This window comes from Macaca nemestrina, chromosome 9, assembly GCF_043159975.1.
Source record: "Macaca nemestrina isolate mMacNem1 chromosome 9, mMacNem.hap1, whole genome shotgun sequence".
Classification (NCBI taxonomy): Eukaryota; Metazoa; Chordata; class Mammalia; order Primates; family Cercopithecidae; genus Macaca; species Macaca nemestrina.
Window position 1 is genome coordinate 21,322,507 of NC_092133.1, and position 16,246 is coordinate 21,338,752.

The 16,246-nt window shown below is 44.9% G+C and overlaps 1 protein-coding gene across 1 annotated transcript in view; it reads right to left on the reverse strand.

Annotated features, from left to right (window-relative positions):
- LOC105466832 (acyl-CoA synthetase long chain family member 5) overlaps positions 1–12,353 on the reverse strand; it is a 77,403-nt gene extending 65,050 nt beyond the window's left edge. Inside the window, exon 1 of the mRNA XM_071069147.1 lies at positions 12,234–12,353. The gene's annotated coding sequence lies outside the window, so the exon portion shown is untranslated. The remainder of the gene's footprint in view (positions 1–12,233) is intronic.
- Positions 12,354–16,246: the final 3,893 nt, after the last annotated feature.

Below are 16,246 nucleotides of genomic sequence, written 5' to 3' on the forward strand. Positions count from 1 at the left end.
AGCTGGAGGAAGGGCAGCTAGAAAGTTGCTAGAGGTTTTACTAAAACCCACCATCCTGGATACAGCTCATCTTATCTGATCTCGGATGCTGAACAGCTGGCCTTGCATCTGGTTTATGGACTAGGCTGGTCGCTATTGAGGAAGCCACAAATCAGGCAGAAAGAACCCTCCCTCAGTAATAGTCTGTTCAGGAAACAGAGATGGGATAAAGTAGCAAGGAATTAAAGAGTTACCCCAGGCAGAGGGGGCTGCACTTTGAACCTCCGCTGGCCAAGCACAGACAACTTCTGTTCCAAAGCATCATCCGATGAAATAACGTGGCCTCTCCCAATCATACGGGTAACTTCTAGGCCTAAGAATCCCCTAAAAGGAAGGAGGGCTGGGAAGCAAAGTAGAGGACAGTGTGCCCCCTCCAACAGCCACAGTCCTTACGACACCCACCGCCCCCCAACTTGGTTTTAACCTCAGCCTTTCCATTCCTGCCAATCAAAGGTATCACACAAATTGGGCTAGTAACTACAGCAATGATTTTCCAGCTCATGATGGCCATTACCTGGACCGCTGCATCTCTGTCTCTGAGGGCAATGGAGAAATGGAAGGGGCTGAGCTCAGCAGAGAATAATTAGGGCCTACAGAGGTAAGCCAGGTGTCTGTAAGTGTGGGGTGCTCCTGACCTGAGGGTTTAAGGTGGCTGAATTTCACCTTCTGTGTTGATCCTCCAGAAGTACAATTCTGTAGGGTTTATTTTTAATTAAAATATTCACTTTTCTTTCTTATTGCAAAGACATTAAGACAAAAAATGAAAATTAATATAAACAAAGGACAAACCACCCATAATTTCTGTCACACAGAGTGAGCCACGTTTAATCGTTTGTTGTATGTAATCTTTCCTTTTGAAAAAAAAAAAAACCAAAATGGAATACTAATATATATTGTTGTATGATGCGCTTCATCAGTTAGCAGTACACTGCGGTTATCTTTCTAAGAGAATATGTATATAAAATATTATTTTTAGTGATTGCATGCCACTCAGTCGTGTGAATTCACTATGTGTTATTCATCCTGGTCCATCTGTTGGACATTGAAGCGTGTCTAAATTTTGACTGTTAGAAATCACACTCGTTAAATCTGATCATATGATTTTATTTATTTGTAATAAATCCCTCAAATTAGAATTTTGAGTCCAATATGCACACATTCTTAAGGTTTGGTGCATACTGAAGAACTGCTGTTAATGAACATTCCTACTGGCCAGTGTATGTCTGTTTCTCAAACTCACAACAACACTGAACACCATTGGTATTTTCTTCTGGTTTTGACCATGCTCACTTGTAAGCATTTAAGAATACAAAATCCTAGGCCGGGCACGGTGGTTCATGCCTGTAATCCCAGCACTTTGGGAGGCCGAGGCGGGCGGATCACGAGGTCAGGAGATCGAGACCAACCTGGCTAACACAGTGAAACCCCGTCTCTACTAAAAATACAAAAAAATTAGCCGGGCTTGGTGGCGGGCGCCTGTAGTCCCAGCTACTCAGGAGGCTGAGGCAGGAGAATGGCGTGAACCTGGGAGGCAGAGCTTGCAGTGAACCGAGATCACGCCACTGCACTCCAGCCTGGGGGACAGAGAGAGACTCCGTCTCAAAAAAAAAAAAAAAAAAAAAAAAAAGAATACAAAATCCTTATACTTATTATGATTGATACTAATTTGCATGCCTAGAGGCCTAACACTGTGCTGATATTAGGATCCAAAAAGGACACACACAGTCACCTGGCTCAAAGATTCTCAGGACAAAGGCAATCTGTAAACACAAAGAATCAGAAATTACCCAGTGTGGGAATACAAATCAAAGAAAGGATACATATGGAAGGGCGGAGGGAACACAAAGTGCATAGATAACATATTATTCCCAGTGCCCTAGTTTTGAGATCATGATGTGTGCAATGACACATTTATTAACAGAATTCCCTTATGGATTCCTAATAAATGTGAGGTACCATTCTAAGTAATTATGCAATCTCACAGTATCTTTATAACATCCCTCCAGGAGGGGTGTTACTCTGCTCATTTTGATATTCAGGAGACTGAGGCACAGATTTAACTGACTTGTCCAGGGACATGTACACTGGTAAGCGTCTGAGCCAAAAAACATTCATGGGATTTTGCTTATGGTTCCAGTGAGCTTTTGGACTCAGATGATTTCGCAAATTGACCCCAAGCTGTCCTAGCAGAGGAGAGAGAGAAACTGCAGGTCAGGGAAGAAGCAGTTATGATGCATTTGGTTTGGAGAGAAGCAACCTCCCAATCCGTGGGTTTAGAAGTGACCCTCTGAGACAGGCCAAAGCTAAGCCTCCTTAATTCCATCCTGGGGGCTTGCTAGTCAAGGAAGATAAGTAGAGAATAGCTATTGGCTATTCTTTCCCTCTTCTCACTTCAGACTGCCAGGGGTTCTCATACTTCAGTCTACTTAGGGATATATGAGGACCTGTTGAACATGGATTCCCAGAGCAACCTCAAAACATTCTGGTTCAGAGGGTCTGGAGAGAAGCGCTGGAATCTGCATTTCTAACCATCAGGAGAGACTGATGTAGGTGGTCCTTAGATCAAGCCTTGAGACTCATAGCAAGTTGACTGTGCTCACATAATCCTGAGATGAATGTGAGACGCCAGCTCCTTCCCTGCCAGAGTAATCAGAAAGCAAGCCCACAGTAGGTGGGAATTCAACCCTTTATACTCATGTGGATTTTCCTGGCTAACAGTTGGGCCATCTTACTTGGGAGTAGCAATGGCTTCCCAAGGGTCCTGTCATCCCTGTGATATTTCAGACAATTAAGAGCTGCCCCCAGCTCCTTGCCCTGACCTGTGTAGAGGGAGGGTTAGTATTTCATGCATCAATAACCAATCAGTGGCACCCTAAAAGCCTGGGTGAGGGATACAGACTGTGCCAACTTGTCAGGAAACCTTATAGCCATAAGCTTACTTATTTCATAAAAATGTCCTAGAAGATGGAATCAGCAAGTGATAATTATCATCACTATTACTGGGATCATCGTTGTCATCAACACCATTGTCAAATCTACCATTGATGGACTGGCTCTCTTTGCCCAGATATTTTGCCAAGGGCTAGTCTTGTATGATCTCTTTTAGTCTTTACCATATCACTTAGGGGAAGACCTCATTACAGTTTTATCCCTGTTTTACAGAGCAGGAGAAGAAGGCATAGAAAGGGGAAGTAATATGTCCTACGTCACTCAACTAATGTGTGGTGGAGTCAGAATTCCAGCCCGGGCCATCTGACTCCATTTGAGTAGTTTCCATGGTTCTTATTTTACTGGTGGAGAGGGACAGAGGGATCATGTGACTTGCCCAGGAACATGAAGTTTGTCAGGCATATCACTGGATCAATCACCAGGATCCTACTGACTAGCTGCTTCGGCCTCCTTCTGCAAGGTTGCTGCTTCTAGATGGTATTAAGACAGACTCTGAAAAGGGAGAGTTTTGGTTAACTAATGGCACTGAATAGAAAGCAAGCTGTGATCCTCAGGGAACTCTACACTGTCATATAAGTTCCTGGCAGGAGTAATCAGGAGGCTGAGCCTCTCACAGCTCTGCAGTGATACAGGTGTTAGATGCCATCCATGGCTCTCAAAACAGGTCTTGAGGCCCCAGTTGAGTCTGAGCTCTGTTCAGGGATTGAATGCCAGGGTACCACCCAACACCAGTTCTGATGCTCTTTGCCAGTGTGCTGGTGACTTGCCTTGAGGCTGCTAAACTCACTGTAGGCTTCCAGGCCCCCTGGAACATCTCCCATCCATTCAGCATGCAAAGGTTGGGTGCAGGCCTCCAGATTGCCTTGGACAAGGTCAACTCAGAGCTAGTGGACCTTGGAAATTTCAGCTGGGAGTTCACTTACACCAACTCAGCCTGCAGCACCAAGGAGTCTCTTGCTATTTTCAACAACCAGGTCCAGAAAGAACAGATTTCTGCCCTGTTTGGACCAGCATGCCCAGAAGCAACTGAGGTAGAATATATATAGCCTCTGGAAACTTTGAGTTTCCATTGGAAGGGGTGGCCTTCAAGATGATGGTACAGATTTGAATAATCTCCTGGCAAGGGTCACATTATTATAATAATAACCGTGTAGATCTTGAATACCATTTTTGAGATGCAATTAGACTATATAATTAGAAGAGTTAACATTCTCTTTAGAAAGTCTTTTTCTCTCTTTCTTTCTTTCTTTCTCTTCTTTCTTTCTTTTCTGCTTTCTTTCCTTCTTTTTTTTTTGAGATGGAGTATTGCTCTGTTGTCCAGGCTGCAGTGCAGTGGCATGATCTCGGCTGACTGCAGCCTCTGCCTCCCAAGTTTAAGTGATTCTCCCACCTCAGCCTCCCTAGTAGCTGGGATTACAGGAGTGCCCCACCATACTCAGCTAATTTTTGTATTTTTAATAGAGATAGGGTTTCAGCATGTTGGCCAGGCTGGTCTCAAACTCCTGACTCAGGTGATCCACCAATCTCGGTCTCCTAAAGTGCTGGGATTACAGGCGTGAGCCACCATATCTGGCCAGAAAGCCTTTCAGATCAATAATTGTTCATTCACCTACCCTCTTCCTCCTCTTGTTGATTGTTTGAACTTGATGCTGTTGCATATAGACTCTTATTGTTTACTCTCATGTTCCTAAGCTATAAGGCTTAGGAAATTAAGAAGAAACAAATGCGTGGTTTTAAATAGAAAATTATCAATTGTTTGAGTAGGCTTTTCTTTGGTGCATATAATAAATTAATCAGTGAAAATGCAAGTAAATGAGAAAGAATCAAGTATGGCAAACTACCTTACCTACAGTAAGAAAATGAGGGAAACGAATGACCTGTATTTGTTTGGTTGTTGGGATGAGTTTTGTTGGTGTCCTTGGGTGTCATGTCACCTGAAAAGTGTTGATGCAAAAGGTGAACAGGAAGGAGCAGCACAGGTCTTGCTCTCAACAATATTGTAGAACTATCACTAGTTGGAGCTGCAGAACTAAGTTTACATTTAAATTTGAGCCAGTCTTTCCTGGAATTCCCCATCTGACACATTTCTATCTGTTCAAAGGCTACCTGTCTAAGAGTTAATATCAAATGTCATGGAGCCTTTCTTTATCCCTTTATCTCTGCCCTCCATATCCCTAGTTCCCCAATCAAAAGTAATTGTTTACTTCTCTAAATGCCTATAAATCTATTATCTATACATGTTAAAGAATATATTTCACTTTAAAGCTATTTTTTATATACCCTGGTTCTTGTAATAAACCATGAGCTCCTTCAAGAGCAAGGTCTCCAAAGTTTTTGTATGTGATAGGCCCCTAATTAAAATGAATGAAAAATTAATAAGGGAGAAATTAAGAAAGAAAGAGAGGATGAGTAACTGTGAGTGTGGGCCTTGGAACCATATTACATGAATTCCAACCCTGCTCCACTATTTGCTAGCTATGTAACTTACATCTCTGTGTCTTCCTGTTGTATCTTAAAAAGGGGGTAATAGTAACACCTAGAAATGTTGTGAAAGTTGAAATGATATATGTAAGCTCTTAGAGTGCTCAGCACATAGTAAGTGCTCAATTAATGCTTGCTTTTGTTATCTTTGTTCTCTGAGACTGACTTTGTCATCAACATTACAAAAGCAACAGCCCGGTATGACCCATAGACTCACAGAATCTGAGGTTTATGCAGATGTCTTACACTGGGGTTTGCGTGTACATAAACTCAATTATGCAAAGACATCCTTTGTGTTATTTTCAAGGCTATCGGTTTGCTGGCCTCTGAGTGGAACATCTCCATGTTTGACTTTGTTGGACAAACCAAAAAGCTGTGTGACACCTGTGTGAAACTTGTGCCACCCAAGCAGGACATTGGTGACGTGCTCCAGAAAAGTCTCCAGTACCTGGGCTGGAAACACATTGGGATGTTCGGAGGCTACGCTGGGGCTTCCTCCTGGGATGGAGTAGATGAATTGTGGAGAGTTGTACAGAACGAACTCAATTCCCATTTTATCATCACTGCCAGCATGAGATACACCAAAAATAGTTTAGTCCTTCTTCAAGAGCATCTTTGGAGGATATCATCAATTGCCAGGGGTAAGTAGAAAAGTCTTCTGTTGCTTTTATTTGGAGAGAAAAATGGGACAAGCAGGTTATTTGAAAAAAAAAAAAAAAAAACTCTTCATTTTTCTCTGAGTGTAAAAACAGATGGAAACAAGGTACAAAATTAATACTATATAAAAGCAATTTCCTTTATTGCTTGACATCACTAACAAAAAATTGTGGGTTGCTTTTGGTTTTTTTTTTTTTTTTTTTTTTTTTTTGGTCTAAAGTAAAACCCCACATGCTACAGTGTTATGAAACACAGAGTAAGTTCTAGAAGCATCTTCCAGGTGGGCTGGGTCCTGGAGTTCACTATTTGTTTACAGTAGGGGCTCTGCAGACTGACAGACCTAGGTTTGAATCCAGTCTCTGACACTTTTAAACTGTGTCCTCCTTGGGTAAGTACCTTAATCTCTCTGTCTCAAGTATCTTATCTATAAAATGGAGACAATCATCCTACCTATGTCATAGAAAGGGGAGGATTAAATAAGGTTACACCTCTAAAGTGCTCAGCACCATGTCTGGACAAGTAGTTGGTCAACATACGACAGCAATTATTTTTGTGGTGATATCTATAAGGCTCAACTTTCTAGCATGAATTAGTAACTGACTCCTTTCTGTTCCTCAAATAAACTAAACTCTCTCCAGCCTTGAGACTTTAGGGTTTTTTACTCCCTTGGCCTAGGGTGTCACCTGCACCCACTCCACCCAGTGATGCTAATGTGGCACTCTCAGATACAAGTGGCTCTCACTTCTTTTTCTTCCACAGCCACCTCCCTGTGTCCCTGTTGAAGCTCTAATAAAGGGCTTGAAAGACCAACATACTGATCCAATGAGGCAATTCTTATGTGGTCTGAGTCACACTCCAGCCTACCCAGCACCTTCTTGAGGGTAGCTTCCTCTCATCCTTGCATCATTGCTGACTGGGTCCAGAGTCCACCTCCTCAGGGAGGCCTTCTCTAATGACACGATGTGAAGTTGCTTCCCCTCCCCACCCATTAGCATCACAGCATCCATTTCCAACCTCACTAATTAGAATCTTCAGTGATCTCTTTAATCTGTTCACTTGTATGCTGTCTGTCTGATGGCTCGTTCACTGCTATATCTGTGCCCAGCACAGTGCCTGACACAACATTGGAGCTCAGATAAATCGACTATAATTTACTTCATTTAAAAAATAAACTGGCCGGGTGTGGTGGCTCATGCCTGTAATCCCAGCACTTTGGGAGGCTGAGGCGGGCAGATCACTCGAGGCCAGGAGTTGGAGACCAGCCTGGTTGACATGGTGAAATGCTGTCTCTACTAAAAATACAAAAATTAGCCAGGTGTGGTGGTGCATGCCTGTAATCCCAGCTATCCTGGAGGCTGAGACATGAGAATTGCTTGAACCCAGGAGGCAGAGGTTGCAGTGAGCCAAGATCATGCCACTGTACTCCATCTAACCTGGCCAGTAGAGCGAGACTCTGTCTCAAAAATAAATAAATAAAAAAATAAAACCCACTACTTCATTTGTATATTCTGAAAATGAACAGTGATGTGATTAAATGGCAGAAAAGTACCACGGCCTACTCCTCCCTCCGGCCAGCCCAGCTCAGAAAGTCCAAATGCCCTTGATTCTAGGTCCTTTGTGAACTCCTCTTAATTGAGGTGTGGCTGACAAGTCACAAGCCAGGTCTGCTGTTCTGATTTTTGAGCCAAAAAGAAGAAAAAACCTAGAGCACAGAAGTGATCTCAAACTTTTTTGACTTGTACATTGTGCGGAGGCTGCAGTAAAGACTTCAGTGCTATAGCTGCTAGTTTGTACACTGCAGGCTTGGTTAAAGAAGTAAAACCTCAGGGACTAGTTTAGGCATTCCTGTTTCCTAAAACATGCCCAAGGAAAGAAAAAGTTCATGTCTCTTTTACAGTGGCTTTAGGCTAGACTTAGAGAGAGTGAGAGCATGTATGAGAGCGCACACATACACGAGCACGTGCAACTGGCTGACTCTGATTTTCATTCTTATAGTTATCATCTTAATCTGCAGCTCAGAGGATGCAAATATTATTCTGCTGGCTGCAGAGAACCTGGGACTCAACACTGGAGAATTCATTTTCATCATTTTGCAGCAGTTGGAGGTGGGTCCCGTCGACAACTCAATGGCTCCGGTAGTAAGAGGTATGGAGTACTCACTATGACCCGGATGCATCAGCTCACTGAGCACTCACTACAACCCTATGACGTAGGCACTCTTGCGTCCTCATCTTAAAATTAGGAGACTAAGACGGAGCTGGAAGAACTTACCCAGAGTTCTTCTGCACTGCTAGTGAAAGGCTGAACCAGATCTTGAACTAGGTCGGCTGGCTTGAGGGCCTGGTCCTCTGTACGCCGTATCAGACAACAGCGGTTGAGGAAGAACTGTCATTTCTACTGGGTAGCTAAGACCTTCCCAAGGGACTCTTAGACACAAGTGGCTCTCACTTCTTTTTCTTCCACAGCTACCTCCCTGTGTCCCTGCTGAAGCTCTAACTAAGGGCTGGAAAGACCAACATATTGATGCAATGAGGCAATTCTTAGGTGGTTTGATTCTTTTGGTAATGATGAGAATGGCTAAAAATACAATTGCTTACTATGAGGACTGAGTTACATGGTTTACGCACATGATTGCACTTAATATTCTCAATGGGTTTGCGAGGCAGTTATTAAATGCATTATTTATGTACCTGTACCTTTTGTACTTGGTGTTTCCAACAGCCTTGGAAAGTAGATATGATGAGCATTCCAATATACAGGTAGAAAAACCAAGGCATAAATAATTAAGGTACCTTACCTAAGATCTCAGAGCTCCCAAGTGGCATAGCTAGTATTCCAGACTGAGCCTTTCAGACTCTGAGCTCACCCTACACAACTCTGCCTTCTGGAGGGTTTATGGAGTGCTGGGCCTCACTGTGAGTGTTTAATACATTAAAGCTTATTTCAGCTTACAACCACCCTATGGGGTAGATACTTTTATCATCCTCATTTTACAGAAGAGGAAACTGAGGTTCAGAGAGGTGCCAAAACTTGCCCAAGGCCATCCAACTAGTATGAGGGAGAGCTGGCATTCAAACCCAGGTGGTCTGGGCTCCTTTTCCACCTCTCATCAAGTGCACTGATGCATGGAAATAATGCAAGTAGTATCTGCCTCACAGGGCTATTGTGTCTGTGCTTGTAAGCATCTTATACAACAGGCATCTACAAAAGCCACTTGCCTTTTCCTATGGACACACTGCATTATTTTTCTAGTAGTTTTATTTTTCTAAAACAAGCTTTTTAAAACTATGATCACAAGAAGCTGAAATAGGACAGAAGAAAATAAAGGGAGATATATAGTAACGTCCCAGATTTTTCCTTCTTTATCATGAAGTCTTTCAGATGCACAAAATCATCTCAGATTTCTTTGGGTGGTGAGCTGGAATTCTAAAGGCATGCCAGACTTTCCAGAATACTCGCTTACCTTAGATTTCCATTGTGACCACTTCCCTTTCTCTTTACTTTCCTCCTCATCTCTGCCTTCAGGCAGATGAGGAGAGGAGAGGATGGACCACATTTAGTATTGGCAGGGAAACTTTTCAACTCCCCTGTTGCCTTCTCCCACACCTTGATGATCCAGTTCCAACTGGTGTGTAGTGGCAGAAAATGGAACTAAGAATACACCAATGTCCATGCAATTGAATTCATGCCGCTTCATGAAAGAATAGCATAAATCTATTTTATAAAAGTATTCCCAGTATAGGTTTAGGTGGAAAAAAATCAAGCTGCAGAATATTATGGTATGATATCATCATATATATATATGTATGTGTGTGTGTGAGATGTCAAAATATATATGTGTATATATACACACACATATATATAACGACTGGGTATATACTATTCATAATGGTAATAATATAGATTATAATGATGATAACAAAACACCTATGCCACAAGTAAAAAAAAAAAAAGCAAGAATCTATAGTCCCAAGCTTTTTAAGTTTTTGTAATCATTGTTAGTAGGTAAGCTCTCTGCATCTTAGCTGCTGTATGCACCAAGTACATTTTTACTTTTTTATTTGTGGCTTTCCTTCCACTGCTTATATGCCAGCTAGAGAACATGGACCTTGTATTGCAGGCCTTCTGGAATCACTGTGTTTCCAAGGATTAGAATGTAGTGGTTCAAATTAAACATTGCGTTACACGCAGTTCCCTTGCCAAGGCATTTCCTACCAAACACCAACATTTATTTCATTACTTTTTAGGACCATTTTTGGAAGGAAGTACTGACAAATCAGAAAATGATGTACCTCCCAAAGATGTATGGGTCAGTGCTTCTCTCACTGCCCTCAGCTCCTACGGAGAAGGCCGTGGAGACGAAGGCTTTTGGAAACAAGTCTACCAAACGCTGAGGAGGCCGCCTTTCCGCAGCACCATCTCCTCGGAGGAGCAGGTCTGATGCCGGGTCTTCCAGCTCAGGCTCCCTCCTCCCCTTCTTTGATGACATTTGTGTTTGGCTTTTGCATTTCTCCCTCTTATTTCTCCTCATCTCTCCCCACCTCCCTTACACACATGCAGGTGCACACACACATGCACTTCCCCATCTTCCACGCCCAAAATAAACAGCAGTTTGATGCTCTCCTGTGAATTTATACTTCAGAGGTTACTGGGTGAAACGCCTTTGGAGCAGAGGCCTATGCCCCCATCCTACTGCTGCTATTTGCTAACTGTTGGACCTTGTAGCAAATTGCTTAACCTCCCTACACCTTGGTCTCTTCATCTGTGAAACGGGATTGATGATGGCATCTACCTCCCAGGCTGTGGTGTTGTGTATTTAGTAACATTGTCCATGGAACTAGCAAAGCAGGTATCTTCCTTTTTTGAGGGAAGGTCTTGCTGTGTCACCCAGGCTAGAGTGCAGTGGTGCAATCATGCTCACTACATCCTCGACTTCCTGGGCTCCAGCAATCCTCCCACTTCAGCCTCTCAAGTAGCTGGAAATACAGACACATGCTATCACGCCTTGATAATTTAAAAAAAAAATTTTTTTTTGTACAAATGTGATTTCTCTATGTCGCCGAGGCAGTTCTTGAACTCCTGGGCTCAAGCAATCCTTCCACCCTGGCCTCCCAAAGTGCTAGAATTACAGGCGTGAGCCACTACAGGCGTGGCTATTAATGGCTACTCAGACCATGACAATTTCCTTCCCCAGGAGGATGCCAGGACCTAGACCCAGGATGGAGTGGTCAGAGATGTGGAGCTAGGACAGGTCAGGGCCAGCAGATGGGCTGGAACAGGGAGAAGATGGTCAGGAGGGAGAGGGTCCGCCTGTGGTAATCCCAGTATGTGTGTGATGAGAAGGCACAGTGTCTGGCTCCCACAGAGAATTTTTTGAAGACAGACCTTTGTACAGAGCTAGAGCTACTTCCAGTATGGGCCCAGGCTGAAGCCCTAAGGTGACCACAGGCCACTGATGACAAGGAGTTTGATTCGAAATGAGGGGGCTGATCGTGGATCCCAACATATAAGACAAGATAACCAATTAAAGAATATTTGAGGAACAATCTACTAAGTGTCAGCGTTGTACCTGGTACTGTTGGGAGAACAGTGTCTGGCACTTAGTAGGCACTTGTATTGTATTTTCCTTGACTGATCAATAGAAGACATCATGTCCTGAAGACCTACTAAGGGTCAGGGACTGCAATGGATAGTTTACCTATTATGCCTCATTTAACTATTGTCACATTCAACCCAACAGCGGTTTTATCCTTTTTTTTTTTTTTTTTTTGAGATAAAGTCTCGCTCTGTCACCTAGGCTGGAGTGCAGTGGTGCAATCTTGGCTCACAGCAACCTCCACCTCCCGGGTTCAAGTGATTCTCCTGCCTCAGCCTCCTGAGTAGCTGGGATTACAGGCACCCGCCACCATGCCCGGCTAATTTTTGTATTTTTAGTAAAGATGGGGTTTCACTATGTCAGGAGTTTCGCTGGTCTCAAACTCCTGACCTCGTGATCCGCCCGCTTTGGCCTCCCAAAGTGCTGGGATTACAGGCGTGAGCCACCGCACCTGGCCTATCCCCATTTTATAAAGCAGTGAGCTGAGATTCAGAGAGGTTATGGAACTTACCCATAGCCAGTAGGGAGCTGAGCTGGTCTAGTTCCAACATGTACCCTCTTCCCCTGAAACCATGCTCCCTCCCACCTGAGGCCTGAAGAGCGTCCCTGAAGGATCAGGAGATCTGATTGGGGAACGCGGCATTCAGAAGGAAAATGAAGAAGACCGCGACGTCTGGGTTTCACAGCGCAGGCGCACGCGCAGGCGCAGGCGTGTGCTGGGCCCTCTGCTGTGTGGAATGGGGGAAGAAATTGCTGTGTGCCACTGTCAGGCGGACGAAGAGAGATTCCTCCTAACACCGCTGGACGGTGACTCAAGAGGCCATGAACCTCTTGAGACCCTGCTTTGCTTGTCTTATTGAAGGTGAGCCTTTACTCTGCCTACTTTCACGACGCCGTCCTGCTCTATGCTGAGGCCGTGAAGCAGATGGTAAAGGCTGGAGGCGACTTCCAGGACGGGCGGCAGCTGGTCAGCGCTCTGAAGAGTTCCAGTCTGACTACGGTGCAGGGTAGCTGGCTTACTGCTGGGGGGTGTTCTAAACTCAGACCTGCGGCTCCGGTCGGTGGGGGCTTTGAGATCTTGGGCATGTAATTAAAGGCGTCTTTCAGGGCCTGCCTCGCACTGAACTCCAGAATTCATCTTTCTTGTGGGGATTCCAGTCTTCCTTCTGTAAGGGTAGTTGAGATTAAGACCTCCCAGTTCCCCCAGTTCACTCATCCTTCCGGCCGGAGCCTGCCCAGACCAGGAGAGGAGGCCGCTGGGCACCTTATCCCCTTTTGGGAATTCTCCCCCTCAGTTGCATTGAAACTGAGTCCATCAAGAATAAAATTCAGAAATGTGAGAGCCGTCTCCCGGGGTCACTTCCCATCTGCAGCCTCTGTGATGGGGGCCTTGGCGCCACAGACTTCTAAAGATGGGTTGTAGTCTCATTCTTGCTTTCCTGGTGGGGATGAGTTCACTCCCTGCTGGGGAGTGAACTGCTTTGATCTTTCTTGTTCTAGTTTTGTCACCTGTAAGATAGGGATAACACCTGCTACCACATACAGAAACAATAATAACTGACATTTAGGGAGGGCTTACCTTACACTAGCCCAAGTGCTAAGAGCTTCTGAGTATTACCTAATTGAATCCTCACACAGCCCATGAGGCAGGTACTGTTTCTATCTGTATTATTCAGGTGAGTAAACCGAGGTTACAGAGGTTATGTACTTTGTCTAAGGTCACAAAGTTATTAGATGGTGGAGCCAGGATTCAAAAATCAAGCCTGCCTTCTCCAGGGCTCATGTTCTTTGCTATCCTGTAACATAGGCATAATGAGAATATGACATGCACCTGGCACAGAGTAGGTGCTCATTAAATAGTAGGTTCTGTTTTTTTCTTTTTGAGACGGGGTCTTGCTCTCTCACCCAGGTTGGTCTTAAACTCCTGGGCTTACGGGATCCTCCCACCTCAGTGTCTCAAAGTGCTGGGATCATAGGCGTGAGCCGCTGTGCCCGGCCAAATGGTCCCTATTTTTATACTTTCTATTTTATATTTTTCTATTTCATAGAAGCAGGTCTCGTTTACCCTACTGATACCTTTTGCAAGTGGAAATATTCACCAACTTCTCTCTCTTCTTTCCTTTCAGACCCTAAAGCATTTGCTTAAAAAAGGGAGAGGTCACAAGTGGGGGGGTCCTTCTTTCTGCTCTCAATTTAATCCTCTCTGCCAGATCAATTAATTCCTCTTTCCTGTGGTTTTAGGAATTCTTCATGCTGGGATGAGGGGAGGGTGTGAAGAGCAGTGAGGCCCTTTGAGAGCCTGAGTCATCCTACTTTGGTTCTGGGGCCCGTGGACCCCTTTCAGGGACTCATGACCAAAGGGCCCTCCTCACCCCTCCAAACTGGCTTCTGTTCCTTTATGGGCTATAGGACTAGCCTTGGCAGAACTGGAGTATTTGTCTCTGTTTCCTCTGTTCATTTCTGCCACATGGTAGCATCCTTTCCATGGGCCAGTGCCGCAGGGCTTTTGGACCATTCCAGAAGGAAGGCCTCCTCTAGGAGACCGAATTAGGGAGCAGAACCCCCAAACCCCACTGGCTTTGGCTCCATGAACGCAATGCACACTGAAAGCAGTGGCCCAGGTTGTCGCAGGAGCTCTGGCCTTTCCCGTGCAAACCTCGGGCTCAAGACCCCCATTCAGGATGCCCACGGATATGCACACAGAAAGGCAGTGTGGCATGCTGGAAAGAACACGGCACTTGGGGCCCGATAGGCCTGGGTTTGTGTACCAGCTGTGCCTCTTCCTGGCCCTGGCAGGAAGACTCAAGGAGTTTGTGCCTCCAAGCTTTGCTTGTTGGGAACAGATAGATGATGGTGCCCCCTCTGAAGGGTTAATTAGGATTAGACATAGGAAGTCAACACCACCGGCAGTGCTGGGCGCTTATTAGGTGCTTTATCAGTGGTAATTTTGTGTCCTGTCCCCTGTGAGACAAAATCAGCAATATGTCCTTTGTCAGAGCCTATGTACTAGTTTGGGGTGTGAAGGAGCTGTGCTTCAAGTGAAGCTGTGCTTCCGAGATCTCAAGCTGCTATATAACAAGATTTCTCTACATCAAACACAGGCGAAAGTCCCAACAACATTGACTTGGCATGTCATCTTTTTTTTTTTTTTTTTTTTTTTGAGACGGAGTCTCACTCTGTCGCCCGGGCTGGAGTACAGTGGCCAGATCTCAGCTCACTGCAAGCTCCGCCTCCCGGGTTTACGTCATTCTCCTGCCTCAGCCTCCCGAGTAGCTGGGACTATAGGCGCCCGCCACCTCGCCCGGCTAGTTTTTTGTATTTTTTTTTTTTAGTAGAGACGGGGTTTCACTGTGTTAGCCAGGATGGTCTCGATCTCCTGGCCTCGTGATCCGCCCGTCTCGGCCTCCCAAAGTGCTGGGATTACAGGCTTGAGCCACCGCGCCCGGCCTGCATGTCATCTTTTAAACCTAAAGTGACGTGGTTTAAGTCAAAAGATTGAGGAAGCTATTTCAACGGCAAAAAGATATTGCCTTCCTTGAATGAAATTACCTGAAGGCTGGATTTGAAGAGCCTAGGAGAGTTGGGCAAACTGGACAGAAGTTTGAATTGAGAGACCAGGGCCTGAGTTTTGCAAATAACATGCATTTTTCCGTTGTCCCTGCTGTACATGAGGTAGAGTCAAATAGAATAAATTGAGCTGACACTGACCTTTATTTTTTTTTAAAGACTACAAGGAATTTCTCCAATATGGCCTGGACCCCTGGCTCCCTTCCTGAAGACAGACCTGGCTGTGGATTTTATAATGAGCTCTTTGAAACTGAGCCTGCTTTGATGGGTAAGTATGGCTGCTTGGAGAAGGTAGCAGGGAAAGACTTTCTATAGTAGGGTGTCTCTATGGCAGGCAGCACTGTTGACATTTTGGGCCAGATAATTTTTGTGTATGGTGAGCCTGGCATTTCAAGTCACACATTCCTGTACATTATGTTTAGCAGCATCCCTGGCCTCTACCCACAGATACCTGTAGCAGCCCTCTAGTTGGAACAATGAGAAATGTCTCCAGACATGGCCAGATATCCCCTAGGAAGCAAAATGACCTTCCTCTCCTGCGGAGAATTACTGCTCTAAGGGAACCTGGCTCCTGAGATTTGAGTCTCAGGAACTTCACCTCTAGGGAGGTTGAGAGAGTCTGGGCAGGGGAGTGTGCCCCAGTGGTTAGGAGCCCAGCCCTGGAATTAGATGGATCATGCCTGGAGAACCACCCTAAGGAGAACACACAGTAAATGTTCAGTAAACACTGGTGGTGGAGTTAGAAGTCATCATTATTATTTCTCTGCAGTGGAACTTTCTATGCAAAGTGGGAGGTGAATGCAGTTCCAATGGGAACTAGGGTGATAGTCGGGGAAAAATTCCTGGAAGAGACAAGTCAGAGTAGACTTCATGTGTCCTAACCCAGACCTTCTGGAGGACAGCCTTTGAGGAGCCTGCTTGGCAGGGCCCAGCTGGGCAGGGATGTACATGCTACTG